At 46.3% G+C, this 13,056-nt stretch overlaps 1 protein-coding gene across 4 annotated transcripts in view; it reads right to left on the bottom strand.

The window, feature by feature from the left end:
• VCL (vinculin) overlaps positions 1–13,056 on the bottom strand; it is an 85,536-nt gene that overhangs the window by 56,880 nt on the left and 15,600 nt on the right. The window lies entirely within an intron of this gene.

Here is a 13,056-nt window from a genome sequence, read left to right on the forward strand (position 1 = left end):
TAATGGGGGGGGGGGCGGGGGGGGGGGGGGGGGGGGTATTGGCCCACACACCTGACCGGATATTACAAGCGATCGGGTCTCTACAGACGCCCGAACGCTTGTATGTAAACAGCCATCGCTGGCTGTTTACATTCAAAGCCGGTTTCCCGCTCATGCGCGCCGCCTAGCCCTCAAGAAGCCTCTGTCCGGCCGTTTAATTACAATGGCCGGACAGCAGGTAGTTAATCTAACAGCCACTGTAGGACCCAAGGAGTCTGCAGTGGATCAGAGACTGGCACCAGTGCTGGAGGAATGGCTGAATACAAGTGGAAGGAAGAAGATGATCGGATCAGGAGGCATCATTTAAGTTACGTCCTTAAACAGCATGGGATGGAGGAAAACATTTGTGACTTTAATGATATCCAATAATTTGGCATGAACAAAAATAAGTGTTACAGTGTAACTAAACTTGAAATAACATTTTGGGCTGAAACACACTCTTGTGGTGCATTCAATTTATGGGCATTACTAAAGTGCCGTGCCATTCAGTTGGAGCAGTTAACATCAACGGATGGTCGCAGGATAGTGGAGCTCCGGCACAGCTGAAATCCTAGGGCTGAATCCTTAGCACAGAGGACTCCCATGATACTACCCATGTGTGCCCCTGACCCCAGCGACCGTCGGGGAGAACGAAAATCTAAGAAAGGCCCTCGGAAACTTACTGAATTTTTCCGCTCGACGGGCTCGCCGCGGACTCAAGATGGCGCCGGCTCGTCCAGCACCCTGTCCTCTCTGCAACTCTCCGACAGCCGTAACGAGCGGGAGCCGAAAGGAGGTGGGAGCCAGGTGACCGCCAACCCGGCAAAATCCACGCCCAGACTGGACTCTGGGGGAGCGCAGATACGGCCTGGGGAGGGGGACGAGCGGTCTGGCCCTACTGTGCATGTGTGTGAGGAGATGAATAGCACCATTGAGGATTGTCCCACTGCTGATCGCCCCCTGCTGGACACTACCCTAGGGGACGTGCTTGTGTCTCTTGGGTGCTCCCTGCATAGAGATGTGCTTTTTGCTGCTGAGAAGGGATGTTGACGCCCTGGGAGACGGAGTCGTCCACGTCGAGGACAAGATGGGGGATTATGCGGAGGCCCATAACGATCTTCTCGTCTACCAACTGGCACAGTCAGGTTCTCCGTTGGGGATTAATGGCGGTTAGGATTGTACAGCGCTCCTGCACTTGTATCACGCTGCCGTTCAGAGGCGACACCCGGAGCTTTAGGAGTAGCTGCAGGCTCTCTACATCCGCGTCTTGTCACCGTACTGCTCTACAAAGATGGCGCCGGTGTAGTCGGCTGCCGTCACGACTGCTCTGCAGTCGTGTAAGCATTTCACTGCATATCATACTTGTACGATTGTGTATGTGACAAATAAAATCTATCTATCTATCTATCATTCATTTAGCACCCCAATGCACTAAGGCAACGCAGCTCTGACAAAAATGCATTGCAGCACACCACAATGATCAGAACAATTGCTGCGAGTCTGTTTTTTTGGCCTGTTCCTGTGCGTTGGCAGCCCATTCGAAATGAACAGGCTGCCTTATATAAATAGGTCTTCCTCTATTTATCTCTATTACATGAGAGAGAAGAATTTGTAGCTTTTTTACAAAAGATATCACCGGAAGAGACAAGCACACGGGCAAGCACACGGTATTTCTGGCAAGATCACAAGGTCTTCTCTGTACTTGCTGAACGTGTTCTTATCCTGACACTTTTAAACAAATGCAGCCACCACATCTAAGGACTGGCAGTGATTCCCTTACTGCCCCATTACCATCGGAGATATTCAGCAGCATTCCGGGGCATAGGGAGCAATTCCATAGAGGTGAGAGGTGGAAAGCTATCCTGGGTGACTTCAGCCTCAAAGCCCCATCACACTATTGTTTTGTTTCAGGAGAGTCCCTTTCATTTTATCAATCAGTATACCCTCCCAATGCAACAGGATGCGACTCAGTGGCAAGCTGCACATTGACATCACAGCTGCCAGGACCCGTCATACAAGTGACATGCTTGTAGGTACGACAAAATGAAGGACACGATTCCCTGGTTTGTTTATAACTACATGGAACTATAAGCAGGGCAGGCACTAAAAAGATTTAGATTACTAAGATTCCCAGATGAACACAGCAGTGTGTGAAAAGTGGAATGGGAGTAAGCGTGTGGCAATATGACACCTGTCCTACAGCTGCCCTGTCTCCAGCCAGTCTAGTGGCCACATTTAGAAGGAGATATGAGCCCATATGGGAAGGCACCTCTTTTAGGTTTTATAGCTGCATCCGACATCTCTAAATGAATGAGGGAAGATCCATTATCTGAGCATTTCAGAAACAGAGCTGGGAATAGGAGGAGAAACAATGGAAGCCAATTAAATCAAAATGACATTACACTTTATCTTCTGTTTGCTCAGCCTCAGACACTTTCTAAAAGCAGGCTTTCTATGTACAGTATGTATGTTTCAGATGGAGTCAAGAGATTCAAGTGTTATTAACCAGTTGACATCCGCGGTGTTAAACCCCCTTCCCATCCAGGCCATTTTTCAGTATTCAGCGCTGCGGTACTTTAACTGACATTTATTCCGTCATGCAGCGCTGTACTGAAATGAATTTTATACCCTTTTTTGGGGACAGATAGAGCTTTCTTTTGGTGGTATTTATTCACCACTGGGGGTTTTATTTTTTTACTATATTAAGGAAAAATTACCGAAATTTTAAAAAAAAAAACAGTTTCCCCTATATTAAATGATAAAACATTTATTATTACCCAATTTTTTGGTAAAATATAAAAGATGGGGTCACGTCGGGTAAAAAGACACTAAACATGTCAAGCCTTAAAATTGCGTGCGCGCGCGAAACCTCAAAAAACGATAATACCCAAAATTGGCCCTAGGCGACGCTTTAAAAGCTGTTACCGCTCATCAGTTTAGTGTTATCAGTGATTGATGGCCCTAAAATGATTGCTCTCACTGCGACGTTCGCGGCGATATGTAACATGTGTAGCGCAATTGTAATTTTTGCGCGCTGGGGCACCGGACGCGTATTTACGTTTATAGGCGCGTAAACGTGGGGGTGGGGGAGTTAAACATTTTGGGGGGGTTTTTTCCCCTTTTTTTATATGTGGCTTTTATTTTATTTTATTTTTTTATGTGTTACTTTCTTTTTTTTTATTTATATTTTTTTTTTTGCACTTATTGTTATTGCTATTATATAGGGGGATAACAACCCCCTATATAATAGCAAAGGCACACTGACAGGTCCTCTTTATGGAGATATTAGGGGTCTCTAGGACTCTGTAGGGGTCTCTAGGGGTTTGCCGCGAACGACCGGTAACGGGTGTGTGCATTGAGCGGGTCTTTTCTGCCCGTGCGTGCCTGCAGTGCCGTCCGTCCGTTTTTTTACTACGGGCGGACGGCAAGAGGTTAAACCCAAACACCAAAAGCTACGATCACACAGCCACACTTACATCTAAACTTCTCTGATCATCTGTGGCATCTTCGCTGGCTGTAAGTTAGCATTGGACTGAGGGTGTTTTATTGGTCCTGGTACTGTCCTGTCTGCAGTGGTTCCCATTACCAGTGCACCCAATTCATTCTTTGCTGTATATGCCCCGAGATGAAGGCCCACACTACACAGAGGTGCCTTGACGAGGCAGTGTGGCGTCCACAGATTTTGCAAAAGTTGTACAACTAAACCTCTGTTTTTAACCCCAATCGCTAGACAGTGTCATGTGTTAGTTTTTTTATTAGCAGGATGTGGTGTGAATGGGTCCTCAAGAAAGATGCAAAAGATGTTGTCGCTGTGTACACAAACAAGCAAGAGTAGCTAGAAATGCATCAGACCCACCACCTGTGATTGACGGTTCACAAGTCTATGAACTGTATAAACACATGTGCATTATCAATGAGAGGGCTCACGGGACTTGTAGTCCAGCCGCAGGGCATCAGGGAGAGAAAGTGAGGGGAATTTATGATAGCTGGAGCAGACAGAATCTGGAGCAGTTGTCTATGGCAGCCAATCAGCTTCTATGTTTCATTTTCCAAGCTTAAAGGAGAACTATGGGGTCAGGGCTTTTCCCCATAGTTCTCTTTAGGGTAACGGGAGGACACAAACTAGCATCCTCCCGTCACCCTAGGCTCAGTATAACGCGAGCTACAACTCGCGGTGTACTGAGACGCCGCAGCTGAAACGGATCCCGACAATTATGTCTAAACTGAACAAACTGAGCAAGGAAGTTGATTGGTTGCCATAGGCAAATGCTTCACATTCCCTGAGGTAAATTCAACAATTACAAAGCTAAAACTTAAAAAACAAGGTAACTTTTGAGGAATACAGATACATTTATATACAAAGCAAATGTAATAAATGAGGGTTTAATAGGAATATGAATTACTTTAAAAGGGAAGCCATTTGTAAATCCTAGGAATAAAATATAATGTCTAAACAGGATTAGTAAAACAAAAATGGTGTACGGTACATGTCAACACACGCACAGCCTTCTGTGAGCGGTGACTGAAAGAACAATACTATACAAGGACTTATGACCACCCAGTTCTGGCTTTATCTTCTCCACAGGCCACAACTATATGACTAATCTAGAAGCTGGGAGGCTGCATTTGGCCCTCCGCCTTATGATTACTACCCAGCTATGGAACTACAGCTTGTGTTCAAGTATGAGAGCGCTTCAATCTGCTCGGTTTCATCAGAAAGTCTCTGTGCAGACTGATGAATGTGACAAAGAGGAACAGGGATCAGGTAGAAAGGACAAGGCCTCATAGTTCGAGCTGAGATGTGACAATGAAACTGTCACACATCGGCTCAATAGATCAGGAATTGAGAGAACACATACCGTCGCTCGCTCACTTCTCGATCCTGTCCCTGCAGAGAGTTGCGACTGTCACTCACGGCTCCCTGCAGGGATTTCCCCCCTCCTCATCCGATCCTCTAGCGCTGACTGGAGGAACGGACGGGGGAGGGGGCGGGTACAGCTGGCTCTGCTTCTAGATAGGCAGAGCCAGCTGTCAATATCGCAGCTTGGTGGATCTCAACAGTAATGTCGGGATCCGTCCCAGCTGCGGCTGCCTCAACTACAGCTCGCGGTACACTGAGCTTTGGGTCACGGGAGGATGCTAGTTTGTGTCCTCCCGTGACCCTTAGGAGAACTACGGGGAAAAACAAACACTTACCCCATAGTTCTCCTTTCAGAAAATAGACTAAGCAGTCTGGAGTAGGGCTGCAACAACTAATCGACATAATCGATTATAATCGCTGATTGAAAAAGTTGTCAACTTTTTTCAATCATCGATTAATCGGTTTCCGATTGGTTGGCCCTGTTCACGGCTCCACACACACTGCGTGCCGCACCTCACGCTCACCGCCTGCCCAAATCCACGATCGGCGCGGGGAGAAGAAGTAAGGAGGAGCAGGTGTGGGCGGATGACAGCCGCCGATAGACTGGCCCGATCTCAGAAACAAGTTGCTGGAAGACTGCTCAGGTAAGCCTGCACTCCCCTCCCCCCACATGGTGCTCTATAATGTATTGCTGGGATTTGTATTCCTTTATAGCTGATGGTACATTGTGCTCTATATTATACAGAGCAATGTACTATCAACTATAGAGGAATACAAATCCCACCAATACATTATAGAGCACCATACACTGTATGTATAAATCTATTGCTGGGATTTGTTGTACTCCTCTATAGCTGGTGGTATTCTGCATTGCGCTGTATAATGTACTATTGCTGGGATTTGTTGTATTGCTCCATAGCTGGTGGTATTCTGCATTGTGCTGTATAATGTATTGCTGGGATTTGTAGTCCTCTATAGCCGGTGCCATTCTGCATTCATTGCTGTATAATTTTACACTTTTCATTTCACACCACAGTTTTGTTTTTCTTTTTTACTTCCACCGCTCCAAGCTCGCTCCTGTGATGGACTGCAATCTCAATACAAACTAGTAGTCCATCACTGGAGCCTTTTTTTTTAAATGTATTTTATTTTTTATCCGATTAATCGAACTTAATAATCGGCTAACTAATCGATTTTGAAAATAATCGTTAGCTGCAGCTCTAGTCTGGAGACCTCAGAAATGTAAAAAAAAAACAAACCAAAAAAAAACAAACAAACAAAAAAAAAACACGATTTGCTATATTTTATATAGCAATATATTGAATAGTGTAAATCCATACACGGTTTAGATTTTGGCCGTCCTGTTTTTGGCTGAAATTTAAGCAGTGCGAGGCCATGTCCGCACCACTCCATTCGACAAAAGTTTTTTCATTCAATTAAGTTTTGTCGAAGGAGCTTGTTTGAAAGATCTCAGTGACTTCAGCCAATCACTATACACATAGGGCTGAACGAGTAAAAGCGACTAGTGTTTGGCCTTCCCAATGGACAAAGCCTGTCAAGAAAACTCTCACTATGGTGATCAGACGGTCCTGCTCAAGTTCTGAGACACTCAGGAGCATGCTAGTGTCTGCACATTGCAGGATTTGCTGCTATAGGGTGAGGAAGAGCACACTGCATGGATTGGGAACACGGAAGCGAGCTCATTCCTGGGATGCTGGGAGCAAAGCTCTAATGGCTGGCCTGATCAGAAACTTAGGCAGGGCGGGCTGATTACCTCAGTGGGAGTTTTTCTGTCAGACTTTGGGGATGTCCCTTAAGGGCTAAGTTTGTTTTTTAACACACTGGGCTTCCTAGACTGCATAGTCTATTTTCTTCAGAAGGTGAACGTATCCTTTAAGGAAACTGCAGCAGCAAGAACAGCAAAGTGAGCCGGTTGAAATAGCATCCAGTGCTTTTGATTAGCATATCACTATTGTAGCTCTGCAGCAAATGCCTCCGGGCAAATCTAATTCTAACATTTAACAGACTGTAATGGAATTTCAATAAGCCAACATTTCCTCTTTGCAGGACAGCAAACCCCTCCTCTCCCAGCTCCCTGACACACACAATACAGATGGTAGGAAATCTCCGGAGGGACCAGGCCAGCTGCTGGGCCGATCAAACCAAACCCTACCCAAAAGCAAGGAGGACATGGATTTATCACAGTATTCAACATTCCTCAGCATGAGCCTGATTGGGAGTTTTTTTTTATTTACATCAATGTCCTTATTACATGGATAGAAACCCCAAGTATTACAAGGCACATTCCACAGGAAAACACAAGCCACACAACTTGTACAGATAGTAAGAAATTGCAGGAACCGAGCAGCTCGATTGCTTAAGCATACATATTCTGAAGCTAAAGTAGACCACCACCTTACCACAACAATCTAAAGAAGACCGCTACCTTACCACAACAATCTAAAGAAGACCGCTACCATACCACGACAATCTAAAGAAGACCGCCACCTTACCACGACAAGCTAAAGAAGACCGCCACCTTGCCACGACAAGCTAAAGAAGACCGCCCCCTTGCCACGACAAGCTAAAGAAGACCGCCACCTTGCCACGACAAGCTAAAGTAGACCGCCACCTTGCCACGACAAGCTAAAGACGACCGCCACCTTACCACGACAAGCTAAAGTAGACCGCCACCTTACCACAACAATCTAAAGAAGACCACCACCTTACCACGACAAGCTAAAGAAGACCGCTACCTTACCACGACAAGCTAAAGTAGACCGCTACCTTACCACGACAAGCTAAAGTAGACCGCTACCTTACCATGACAAGCTAAAGTAGACCGCTACCTTACCACGACAAGCTAAAGTAGACCCCTACCTTACCATGACAAGCTAAAGTAGACCCCTACCTTACCATGACAAGCTAAAGTAGACCGCTACCTTACCATGACAAGCTAAAGTAGACCGCTACTTTAATATCCCCAAATCTCACATATCCTTTTCACTCCTGCTTCTCCAATCCTCCAGTTTTTACTTAAGATACGGTTGTTTAATGTTAAAGCTGAACTCCATTCACTAACACTTAATATTAAATATATTTCTCAAACACATAGGATATAAATCCACTTTATATGTACCAAATGTCTTTGTAAACTTAGATATTGCTTTGTAAAATTATAGATGGCATAATCACAGTGCTGTACATAGGCCTAGGAGAGAGAAGCTGAGGAGAGAGGCTGCCTGCAGAAACTACAGAAGTGGGCGGATACAAGACCAGTCACCCTGCACAAGGAGAGAGATCAGCAATGACTGGTCTTTACTACAGGAAGTTCCTGCACAGAGGCAAAGTTTTACCCTGGATTACTGCACAGATCTAGAATAAATACACAAAGCTCACCAAGACTCCAGTAAGAATACACAAGATTCCCAGAGTTGAGTTTTGAGGAAATAATAATAAAACACATTTAAAACAACATGCTGAAAAAAAGAATCAGAAATGTACAGAACTGCAAGCAGCAGAAATCCAACAAAAATAAACAGAGTAATGTATTCATGAAGTCCTGAGAGGAAAGGCCGTCTATGCAACATGATCTGCACACATGAATGACAACACCAATGGAAGCCGCTTCCAAATGACAATGTGATTGATGACGGGACATCCAATATTTGCCCCATCGGATGTTTATGAACAAGAATAGTAACAATGTTGCAGTGTGCAGATTTTCTGCAGTGAATTAGAAAACAAAATACATCATCCAAATGCTGCGAATTCCAAAACTTGTAGTAAACAGAGCCAATCTGACCAAGTCATTCCTACAATGCTGAACCGCCATGGGCTCCTCTCATTTTATATATACTGTCCTTACACATTGAAAGAAGAAATCCCAGCAAAACTTTTATTATCTGAAAAACGTTATACTCACCCAAATGTCTGAGCCGGCTTGTTTTAGATCGGTCCTTCTAACCTCTCCCCTCTGCTGCAACAATCTAAGGTGCCGGACCTCGCAGTCTATAGATGGGAGGATGCTGAGGAACATTCCAGTGTTGCGGCATAGGAGACAGGCGAAGCTGGCTTGGTGCTTATATCCGCCGGATATAAACCAGTAAAGAATGGTGTAAATTCTAGCTCATGACATAATTTTCCCTTAAAGTACATGTCAAGCCAATTACTTGTTCAGTTCTTGGTAGTACAGGGAATGAAGGCTGGTTTCAGGAAGGTGGTGGCTCTGTGTCTGTAGAAGCCAGAATGGACAAAAAAATACTGAACTCAGGAGCCAATCAGTCTGGTCCAGGAGTCAACTCCATTGACAACAGCTAGAGAAAACCATTAAAATTAGGAACCAGCTGTCATTTTGAAGGAGCATTGGCTACCTGTGCCCCTGGTAGATTTCCTTTCACTCTCTGCTCCAGAGACACAACAAGAAAAGAGATGACATCCCCTTTAATCAGCTGTCACTACAACATGTGAACTCACTGGAATAAATCCTTTGACCTGTTACATCCAACAACCAAAAAATGGATTTCCTATAACTCTCTGACACAGTGACAATGGTCACCAGTACTAAAAGAAAAAAAAAAAGAGCCCCGGCAGCAATACGTCCCTAACAGAGGTTCTTACTAGAGGTGTTTACCATATCTACAATCATGAATGAACAATAAGTGATGTAGAGCACTTCCCATTCATTCATAATTGGGGACACAGTAAACATATTCTGTCTCAATTATTTACAGACACTCAGCGATCACTGATCTCGGACTACTTGTACAACTCTCCATCCTGACTCGCTGTCGCAGGAGGCTGAGCGAGCGGTGCGGGTAGAAGAGCTCGGTCTCCTGTGACAGCAGACTCCTCCCCGCACCGCCAGCCCAGCCTCCTGTGACAGCTGTCTCTGTCCCCACACCGCCGCTCTCCTGATCTGTCGGGAGGAGAGCCCGACCTATAGTGACACGCCGTCCGCTCACACCGCTCTCCTCCGCAGCACGGCTCAGCCTCCTGTGAAATTTTTTATCCACACCGCTGGATGCAGAGGGGACACGGAGCAGCGCCCAGGGATGCCCTGCAACTTCAGCCAAAAGATGGCACTTTTGGCATTTTGCCAAAAGTGTCATTTTCGGCAGATATGTTTCAGTGGCCGAAATTTCGGTGCATCCCTAGTTCTTACCGTTCTCTTCCATGTACAAAACAAAGTTTCATCTCACTTTAGCAAGGCTGGACAAATCCAATGAGCCAGCTCACCAATGCTCTTTAAACATTACAGGTGGCTCCTAATTTCTGAGGCTCTATCTAGTTGTCAATAGCAGTGGCTCCTAAAAAAATCCTGCTGGCTGCTGGATTGCACAGACTGATCCTGAGTTCCATATTCATTTGTCCATCCCTGCACTACCAAAAAAATAACAATTACTTGCCTCTCCCACCACCTGCAAACTCCACTTGGTTTCAGAGCTGATGCTGCATCGGAAGAATCTGTATCCGTCACTTCCAGATGTGTTGGATGCCTGGTCCCCTCTGACCCATATGTCAATACAAGACACAGTATTGATGTAAGGGGCCAGCGGAAAACACCATTGCGCTGAGGGCTTGTTCACACCATAAACAGTATGTTCCAGAGCAGTCAGCTGCTGGAACGCACTGTATCGCATCCCGGCTTGCTTCCTGATTTTCAAGAGCGGGAGGGGGCGTGGAGGTGCACTGAAGTCAATGGAACCACAGCCACGCCCCCCGCAGTGCGATCGCTTGCCCCAGAACGTGTGGCACACCAGTGCCTGCATTCCGGGTAGTGCGATCTGGAAAAATAGTGCTTGCAACATTTTTTCAGATTGCGCTGGACCGGAACGCAGGCACTGATGTGCCACGCGTTATGGTGCAGCCAATAGGACGGTACACAGGAAGCCGGCCAGGATGCAATACAGTGCCTTCTAGCAGCTGAGCGCTCTGGAACGCACGGTTTATGGTGTGTGAATCGGCTCTCAACAAGGGGCTGGCTATTGGATGCACCTGGAAGTCTGTCTGATACAGAAGATTCTTTGGCAGCAGTAGAGAACAATCATAAGTATTGTCAGCAGTGTGAGAGGAAAGTACTGAAGTGTACTACGTAAAAGGTAAAAGTGTACTTTTTAGTTCTGAATAATAGGGTCAGAGGGGTTAGAAGTTTTCATTGCTGTCACCCCCACTATTTGTTCTGATGACCGCCATCATTCAGTCTAAATGATGGAAAAGCCAAACTTTGACAGCTGTCACCAGAGTAAGAGGTGACTGATGTAAAATTCAAAGGAAGCCGGATGTAACAATCAGTTGCAGCCACTGCTCAGGTATTCCGATAGCCCCGGGCACCGGTTATCAGAAGAGAATAGCCGGCAGGGCAAATTTGTAGATTGTAAGCTCTCACGGGCAGGGCCCTCCTTACCATCTGGTGGAGTGTATTGTAGCTGTAATGTCTTCCTTATATTGTAAAGAGCTGCACAAACTTTTGGCGCTATGTAAATCCTGTATAATAATAATTCACCCATTTATTTCTACATATTCAGCAGTGACGCAGAAATACAGCAATTTTTCTCAATCAATAAAGTGAATGGTGAGCTTAAAATAAAAAGTTTTGGCTTTACATACACTTTACCTTTATTCTTTCACAGGCACATTATGGGGAAAGGGAGTCTGTTTTATAACATGCGGATATATGTATAGAAGGCGGGATCTACCATAAATGTATATTGTGGAGGGAGGTGGCTCTACCATATAACGTACATTCTAGAACACACGTGTAAAACACAAGGCCCGCTAGACCATTTCATGTGGCCCTTGCATCTCTCCTGCAGCACGCCTTTCATATCTGCCACCACCTTGTCTCAGCAGTGGGCAGCAGAGAGAAAAACAGAACACTTTGACTATACTGACTAGGGATGCACCGATATTGTCAAAACTGTACATTTTCATGAGTACTCAAACGTGTGTAAATGACCCGTTACCAAATGCGGATACTGGTGCTTTAAATTTCTAAACTGAAGCCGGAGCTGTAAACAAGCACCAGGTTTCACAGGAGGGCCGCCAAGGTCCCCAGCAATGTCCCAGCCACCTTCCTGCGAATCACAGTGCATGTTGACAGTGTTTTACAGCACCAGAGACAAATCTCCTCCTTCCTGTGGATCCACGACCCCTAGTGAGCCTGTGCAGCCCACCATAAACCCTGCACAGCCACCTGACAGCCCGCGCAGCCCACCATAAACCCTGCACAGCCACCTGACAGTCTGCACAGCCACCTGACGATCCGCACAGCCCACCATAGACTCTGCATAGCCCCCCTGACAGTCCGCACAGCCCACCATAGACTCTGCATAGCCCCCCTGACAGTCCGCACAGCCCACCATAGACTCTGCATAGCCCCCCTGACAGTCCGCACAGCCCACCATAGACTCTGCATAGCCCCCCTGACAGTCCGCACAGCCCACCATAGACTCTGCATAGCCCCCCTGACAGTCCGCACAGCCCACCATAGACTCTGCATAGCCCCCCTGACAGTCCGCACAGCCCACCATAGACTCTGCATAGCCCCCCTGACAGTCCGCACAGCCCACCATAGACTCTGCATAGCCCCCCTGACAGTCCGCACAGCCCACCATAGACTCTGCATAGCCCCCCTGACAGTCCGCACAGCCCACCATAGACTCTGCATAGCCCCCCTGACAGTCCGCACAGCCCACCATAGACTCTGCATAGCCCCCCTGACAGTCCGCACAGCCCACCATAGACTCTGCATAGCCCCCCTGACAGTCCGCACAGCCCACCATAGACTCTGCATAGCCCCCCTGACAGTCCGCACAGCCCACCATAGACTCTGCATAGCCCCCCTGACAGTCCGCACAGCCCACCATAGACCCTGCATAGCCCACCTGACAGTCCGCACAGTTACACTAATTATCATTATTTTTCCTAGACTTCTAGTTTGAGGTAATTATTAAGTTATTACTAAAACCAGTGATAATAGAATGCAGAGGCAATTATTTAATATGATAAAGAGTAGATTTATATATTCTTACAGATACAACCGGCCCTTTGAGGGCAACCATAACATAGATGTTGGCCCCGACGACACCCCTAGAGGGAGGGGGCTCTACCATATATTGTATATACTGGAGAGGGTGGGATCTACCATATAATGTATATACTGGAGGGGGTGGGAT

The sequence above is a fragment of the Nanorana parkeri genome, unplaced genomic scaffold (assembly GCF_000935625.1).
Source record: "Nanorana parkeri isolate BGI_ZX_2015 unplaced genomic scaffold, ASM93562v1 scaffold1318, whole genome shotgun sequence".
NCBI lineage: Eukaryota > Metazoa > Chordata > Amphibia > Anura > Dicroglossidae > Nanorana > Nanorana parkeri.